General features: G+C 42.0%; 1 pseudogene; it reads left to right on the top strand.

The window, feature by feature from the left end:
- The first annotated feature begins 1,712 nt into the window (after positions 1 to 1,712).
- Positions 1,713 to 5,144, top strand: LOC149747599 (small ribosomal subunit protein uS2 pseudogene; annotated as a pseudogene).
- Positions 5,145 to 6,219: the final 1,075 nt, after the last annotated feature.

Raw genomic sequence — 6,219 nt, forward strand, 5'->3', positions numbered from 1 at the left:
ACTTGTTTACAAAACAGAAAGAGACTCACAGACATAGAAAACAAACTTATGGTTACCAAAGTGGGAAGAGGGGAGAGGGACAAATTAAGAGTTTGGGATTAACAGATACACACTATTGTACTATACATAAAATAGATAAACAATAAGGACCTACTGTATAGCACAGTGAACTATAATAACCTATAATAGAAAAGAATATGAAAAAGAATATATATACTTGTATAACTGAATCACTTTGCTGTGCACCTGAAACACTGTAAATCAGCTATATTTCAATACCAAAAAAACCTTAAAAACTAAAATGAAAAAAAAAACAAGAAATTTACGCTGGAGCTGTGCTCCATTCCCATTACTGAGGTGCAGCCTCACCCAAGGGCCCTGCAGGTTCTCTTCCTGGAACCCCGGGATACCTGAGACTCTGGTGAGCTGGTCAGGCTCTGTGACAAGCAGGAATGAGACTCTGAGTTCATTACTTTTATCTTTTGCAATATACTTTATAAGTGTTTTTAATAAAGGTAATATAGGGCTTCCCTGGTGGCACAGTGGTTGAGAGTCCACCTGCCGATGCAGGGGACACGGGTTCGTGCCCCGGTCCGGGAAGATCCCACATGCCACGGAGCAGCTGGGCCCGTGAGCCATGGCCGCTGAGCCTGCGCGTCCGGAGCCTGTGCTCCGCAACGGGAGAGGCCGCAACAGTGAGAGGCCCGCGTACAGAAAAAAAATAAAAATAAAGGTAATATAATATTGAAATAAAATTCAAGTTCGATTTTCTTCCCTCCTCCTTTGCCTTCTTTCACTTTTTTCCCCAGAGACAACCCCATGGAGTGTCCTCCAGTACACTGCTCTAAGCGTATATGTATCCATTGGCAATATATAGTGGTTTTTAAATTTTAAATAATTTGTATCATACTGTTTAAATTTTCTACAACCTGTTTCTTTTTTCTTTTCAGTGGTATGTTTTAGTGACCTACGTTAATAAGGTTAACACGTAGAGACCTAGTTCATTTTTTAAATCGCTATTTTAATGTTCTTGGGCATATAACTTTATTTTTTATTTCTCTCTGATGGGTTTTAGATTGTTCTTTTGGTAGCTGTCTCTTAGCACTTATCTGCAAGTTTCTCTAGAGGAGGACTTTCTAGGTCACAAGGGATGTAAGCTTTCAGCTTTACTGGATATTGGTAATTTGACATCAAAACAATTGTATTCATTTTCACTCCTACTAGTAGAATATGCAAGTTCCTCTTCTCCACTTCCTTTCCAACATCTCATATTGTCCAGTTTGACGTTTTGTAGACAATCAGAGGGATATAATGTGGCATCTAATTTAATTTGTGTTTCTCTTAGTGAGGAGGAGGACATTTTGTGAATTTTGGTGATTTTGTTTGCCTTTTCTCCTTCCTCTTCATATTTTTTGTCCATTCTTAAAAACTGGGGGTTTTGTTTTGCTGCTTTTTATTTCCTTGTGTTTCTTAGATACTTTGCAATACATGTTACAAATATCTTCTCCTAGTTTGTGGCTTGTTTTTTCAATCAAATCTTTAAGCTAAACTTTAATTTTGGCATCATTGAAAAATTACATGCAAATTTCTAAGTCTTTTCCTTTACGATTCATACTTTCTGGCTTAAGAAATTCTGCTTAACTCAACGTCATGAAGATAATCTGTACATTCCCTTCTAATCATATAAAAGCTGTGCTTCACATATTTTGGTCTTTATTCTTCCTGGAACTTATCTGTGAAAAGAGTGTTCAATAAGGTTCTAATTTTATTTATTTACAGATAACTGATTGTGCAAACAACTCAGGCTCACTGTTAAAATTCAACTAATCATTTAACATATGAAGAAAGACATTAAAAGTCACCTGAAATTCTACTGCCCCAAGAGAGTCACCACTGATACTTTCAATATCATTTGTCAATAGTCCCCTCTTCCCCCCTTGATTATGATCCTGCAGCTGTCACACAGGGAGGGAACTTTTCTAGCATTCAAGTAAACTTAAAGAATTAATACTAGAGCATCACTACTCATCAGGGAAATGCAAATCAAAACCACAATGAGATATCATCTCACACCTGTCAGAATGACCATCAACAGGAAGACCACAAATAACAAATGTTGGCGAGAATGTGGAGAAAAGAGAAACCTCTCACACTGTTGGTGGAAAGGTAAACTGGTGTAGCTACTGTGGAAAACAGTATGGAGGTTTCTCAAAAAACTAAAAATAAAACTACCATACGACCCAGCAATTCCACTCCTGGGTATAAAGCTGAAAAAAACCAAAACACTAATTCAAAAAGATACATGTACCCAATGTTCATAGCAGCATTATTTACAATTGCCAAGATATGGAAACAACCTAAGTGTACATCAACAGATGAATGGATAAAGAGGTTATGGCATACATATATATATAAATGGAATACTACTCAGCCATAAAAAAACAATGAAAATTTGCCATTTGCAGCAACCTGGATGGACCTGGAGGGCATTATGCTAAGTGAAATAGGTCAGACAGAAGAAGACAAATACTGTAGAATATCACTTATATGTGTAATCTAAAAAATACAGTAAACTAGTGAATATAACAAAAAAGAAGCAGGCCCACAGATACAGAGAACAAACTAGTGGTGACCAGCGGGGAGGGGGAGGGGCAATACCAGGGTGGGGGAGTGGGAGGTACAGACTGTTGGGTGTAAGATAGGCTCAAGAGAAATGCAAACCAAAACTACACTGAGGTATCATCTCACACTAGTTAGAATGGGTATCATCAGAAAATCTATAAACAACAAATGCTGGAGAGGGTGTGGAGAAAAGGGAACCCTCTTGCACTGTTGGTGGGAATGTAAATTGATACAGCCACTATGGAGAACAGTATGGAGGTTCCTTAAAAAACTAAAACTAGAATTACCATATGATCCAGCAATCCCACTACTGGGCATATATCCAGAGAAAACCATAGTTCAAAGAGACGCATGCACCCCAATGTTCATTGCAGCACTATTCACAATAGCCATGTCATGAAAGCAACCTAAATGCCCATCAACAGCCTAATGGATAAAGAAGTTGTGGTACATATATACAATGGAATATTACTCGGCCATAAAAAGGAACGAAATTGGGTCATTTGTTGAGACTTGGATGGATCTAGAGACTGTCATACAGAGTGAAGTAAGTCAGAAAGAGAAAAACAAGTATCGTATGTTAACGCATGTATGTGGAACCTAGAAAAATGGTTCAGACGAACTGGTTGGCAGGGCAGAAGTTGAGACACAGATGCAGAGAACCAACGTATGGACACCAAGGGGGGAAAGCCGCGGGAGTGTGGGGATGGTGGTGTGATGAATTGCGCGATTGGGATTGACATGTATACACTAATGTGTATAAAATTGATGACTAATAAGAACCTGCTGTATAAAAAAAATAATAAAATTCAAAAATTCAAAAAAAAAAAAAAGAGTCACATACCGCAATGTTCATTGCAGCACTATTTACAATAGTCAGGACATGGAAGCAACCTAAGTGTCCATCAACAGATGAATGGATAAAGAATGGCACATATATACAATGGAGTATTACTCAGCCATAAAATGAAACGAAATTGAGTTATTTGTAGTGAGGGGATGGACCTAGAGTCTGTCATACAGAGTGAAGTAAGTCAGAAAGAGAAAAACAAATACCGTATGCTAACACATATATATGGAATCGAAAAAAAAAAAAAGGTTCTGAAGAACCTAGGGGCAGGACAGGAATAAAGACGCAGACATAGAGAATGGACTTGAGGACACGGGGAGAGGGAAGGGTAAGATGGGACAAAGTCAGAGAGTGGCATGGACATATATACACTACCAAACGTAAGGTAGATAGCTAGCGGGAAGCAGCCACATAGCACAGGGAGATCAGCTCGGTGCTTTGTGACCACCTAGAGGGGTGGGATAGGGAGGGTGGGAGGGAGGGAGACACAAGAGGGAGGAGATATGGGGACATATGTATATGTATAGCTGATTCACTTTGTTATACAGTAGAAACTAACACAATATTGTAAAGCAATTATACTCCAATAAAGATGTTTAAAAAAAAAGATAGGCTCAGGGATGTAGTGTACAACACAGGGAATATAGCCAATATTTTGTATTTACTGTAAATGGAATGTAACCTTTAAAATTATATTAAAAAATTTTTTTAAAACAGAATACTAGCTTTCTTTCCGCGTCGTCAGACAAGGGTCCATACGGCATTGTTCTGGATTCCCATCATAACTTAAAGGGAAACTTTCACAATGTCTGGAGCCCTTGATGTCCTGCAAAAGAAGGAGGAGGATGTCCTCAAATTTCTTGCAGCAGGAACCCACTTAGGTGGCACCAACCTAGACTTCCAATGGAACAGTACATCTACAAAAGGAAAAGTGATGGCATCTACATAGTAAATCTGAAGAGAACCTGGGAGAAGCTTCTGTTGGCAGCTCGTGCCGTTGTTGCCATTGAAAACCCAGCTGATGTCAGTGTCGTATCCTCCAGGAATACTGGCCAGCGCGCTGTCCTGAAGTTTGCTGCTGCCACTGGAGCCACTCCTCTTGCTTGCCGCTTCACTCCTGGAACCGTCACTAACCAAAGCCGGGCAGCCTTCCGGAGCCAAGACTTCTGGGGATTACTGATCCCAGGGCTGCCCACCAGCCTCTCCCAGAGGCCTCTTATGTTAACCTGCCTACCATTGCTCTGTGTAACACAGACTCTCCTCTGCATTATGTGGACATTGCCATCCCGTGCAACAACAAGGGAGCTCACTCAGTGGGTCTAATGTGGTGGATGCTTGCCCGGGAAGTTCTGCGCACGCGTGGCACCATCTCCCGTGAACGCCCATGGGAGGTCATGCCTGATGTCTACTTCTACAGAGATCCTGAAGAGACTGAAAAGGAACAGCAGGCGGCAGCTGAGAAGGCTGTGACCAAGGAGGAATTTCAGGGTGAATGGACCGCCCCACCTCCTGAGTTCACTGCTCCTCAGCCTGAGGTGGCGGACTGGTCCGAAGGTGTGCAGGTGCCCTCTGTGCCCCACTGAAGGCTGGTCTGCACCTCCCACTGCTCAGGCCACTGAGTGGGTAGGAACAACCACTGGATGGTCTTAAGCTGTTCTTCCACAAACTCTTTTTTTTTTTTTTTTTGCGGTACGCGGGCCTCTCACTGTTGTGGCCTCTCCCGTTGTGGAGCACAGGCTCCGACGCGCAGGCTCAGCGGCCATGGCGCACGGGCCCAGCCGCTCCGCGGCATGTGGGATCTTCCCAGACCGGGGCACGAACCCATGTCCCCTGCATCGGCAGGCGGACTCTCAACCACTGCGCCACCAGGGAAGCCCTGGACCACAAACTCTTAAAATGGAAATAAGCTGACGGAAAGTAAACGGTTTCTTAAAAAAAAAAAAAAAAAAGAATACTAGATCTGGATATAATTTATAGAATTTGAAGTATCAGCTTACAGGAATTTCAAGTTAGAGTACATCATGTGATTGCCTCATTTCATTAAGCAACGTAAATAAGTAAAAAGAATAAAAAGGAGCATCGTGTGAGAAGTTAGGGTTTCCCAGGAAAAGCCAGTTCTCTATGGTTTGGGAAAGTATAGCACTAAGAACTGCCGGTTTTTGAAACCAGAGCACAAGTTCTCCTAGTCTCACACCCAGCATGCTAGGTTCATCTTGCTAAATGTTTTCCAATTAAGACCATTGATAGTGCCTCTAACAAATAACTTATCTTTAATTTTGTCACAGAAGGACGTAAGTAAAAACAGAGCCAATTCCTAGAAAAGCTCTAACTAATTTGATAAAATGTGAGTACCTGCATCACTCTATTTCAGAGATTCTGTGGAAAGAAGTCATTTATCAAATTTCATGACCATCAAGAAACAGGCCATCATCTTTCCTCTGCATACACGAGTATCACTTGCTGGTCTTCATGAACTCATATGTAGATTCCTCTGTGGGCACATTAAAAATACATTTGATATTTGAATTAAAAAAATTATCGGGCTTCCCTGGTGGCGCAGTGGTTGGGGGTCTGCCTGCCGATGCGGGGGACGCGGGTTCGTGTCCAGGTCCGGGAGGATCCCACATGCCGCGGAGTGGATGGGCCCGTGGGCCATGGCCGCTGGGCCTGCGCGTCCGGAGCCTGTGCTCCGCAGCGGGAGAGGCCGCATCGGTGAGAGGCCCGCGTACCGCAAAAAAAAAAAAAAA

Source organism: Delphinapterus leucas, chromosome 14 (assembly GCF_059928025.1).
Source record: "Delphinapterus leucas isolate spDelLeu-1000000601 "Yukka" chromosome 14, BTC_Dleu_Yukka2, whole genome shotgun sequence".
NCBI lineage: Eukaryota > Metazoa > Chordata > Mammalia > Artiodactyla > Monodontidae > Delphinapterus > Delphinapterus leucas.